Consider the following 2,218-nt stretch of genomic DNA (forward strand, 5'->3'; position numbering starts at 1 on the left):
GCCCCAAGACCTTGAAGAAGCTTATAACATAGCCATCAAGGAGAGGAATTTGTATTTTGCTGAAACTTTGACATACAGTCAGCAAAGCAGACAACCAATGAGACAGTGACTTTCGGACCTCTCCGAACTTGTTTTACGTGGCGTGTTCCACACTGAAGGGATTACAACCACGACACCCTGAACACCCACAAGTGGTGCATGTATCAACATGGTGCATGAGTCTGGATACGCCAGACAAACGTCCCGGACTGGAAGCTATAGCTATGTACATAGCGACCACCCCGGTAGCAATTCGAGTACTTGCTTGCCGGGCAAGCACTCCCCCTTGCTGAGGAGCGAGATCTACCTAAAATCTCTACTGATCTCTGGGTCACAGCACCCGAGTTTTGCGCAACTAGCACCGTAACTCAAACGTCGAACACGAAGGCTCTACCCGCGATATGGGTATCAACCACAGCCACCACGATACTCCCACCAGGGGGCCTACCTCAATGTGCAGTCTTGGAGCAGCACAACCCGTGGTACCGAAAGAGAGGCTCGGTGGGCCTCCTCCTTTTGCTCCGACAAGCATGGTTAGAGGAACCTGTCGCTATATTAGTCGCCTCTTACGACAAGCAATAGCGGGCTGTGGGAGTATTCTCGCCCGCTAACCACACGGCGAAGTTTTGGGCTAAATACCCCTCCTCCTACGGAACACCTCGTCCGCAAACGCTGCCAGCCGTTGAGTCCTCTGCTGATCTTCCAGGATTCTATCTAAGGTCCAGTTTCCGCCAAGGCGCTGCACTCCAAGTCCATCGATGTTCCGCAAATCTGCATATAGGGGGCAAGCGCACAATATGTGCATAGGAGATAGTAAGATTCGTTACCGATTCGACCCGAAACAGTTTTATAATTTCGTTAGCACTAAGCGAAAAACAATTTCTTACCCATCCTTTTTTTTTTTCTTGAAAACACTACGGTAACATCGGATCAGGCAATAGCCGATCTATTCGCCAAGTTTTTTCAAACAACATATTCTACTTTACCTCATCCCGAACAGCCATACTCTTATGCCGTATCTAAGTCGAATCTAATATTCTGTCCCACTATAAACGAATGTTCACTGCTTAACGATCTTCAGCGTGTTAAACCGGTCTATTCGCCAGGTCCCTGTCTGTGGGCTCAGATTCTGTGCGTAAGCCTTGTGCAAGCCTCTACTGAAACTGTTTACCTTATCTCTGGAATCTTCACATATATGGAAGGAATACTTTTTTGTGATTCCTGTTCATAAAAAGACAGCTGAAGCAAGCAATTACAGAGGAATCTCTAAATTGTCGGCTATCCCAAAACTTTTCGAAAATGTTATATCAATTTGCATCACATTTGTAGATCAATCATATCACCGTGTCAACACGGTTTTATGAAACGCAGATCTACAACCACTAATCTCTTGGAGCTAACTTCTTTCGTAATACAGGGTTTCAAAAATAATCTTCAAACCTATGTCATATACGCTGACTTTAGTAAAGCATTTGACTCTGTTAATCAATACTTTCAAATAAGAAAACTTGATCTTATAGGTTTCCCTGTTGATCTTCTAAATTGGATTTCAAGCTATCTGAATGGCAGGACGCAAAAAGTCCTCTTTAAAAATTCTCTGTCTTGTATTCTCCGAGTCACATCCGGTGTCCAACTTGCTCCTTCTGTTTACCGTATTCATTAACGACCTCCCCTTAGTAATACAACATTTGCGTGTATCTATGTACGCAGATGATGTTAAATTATGCCTCCAGTACAGCGACATTTCGCGCCGTTTGGACTTACAATCCGATCTAGACAGCTTTCAAATATGGTGCCGTGATAATGGATCCAAGTGTAAAGTTATGACCTTTGTCGTGTCAACCCAATACGCACGACTTACACTCTAAGTGGCTGCCCTTTGGACAGAATAACACGGGTTGATGATCTTGGTGTTCTTCTGGACCCTGAACTAAAATTTTCTGACCATATTTCGACTATTGTCAATAAGGCCAGGGGTGTGCTTGGTTATATTATAAGGTGGTCTAAAGAATTTGATGATCCTTACTTGACTAAAACCTTATTTATTTCGTTAGTCCGTCTGATTCTCGAGTACGGATCACATGTTTAGAGTCCACAATACGCAGTCCACTCGAACCGCATTGAATCGGTCCGAAAAAACGTCTTACTTTTTGCCTTGCGGCGCCTAAATTGGGATGCA

The sequence above is a fragment of the Drosophila sechellia genome, unplaced genomic scaffold (genome assembly GCF_004382195.2).
Source record: "Drosophila sechellia strain sech25 unplaced genomic scaffold, ASM438219v1 U_368, whole genome shotgun sequence".
Lineage (NCBI taxonomy): Eukaryota > Metazoa > Arthropoda > Insecta > Diptera > Drosophilidae > Drosophila > Drosophila sechellia.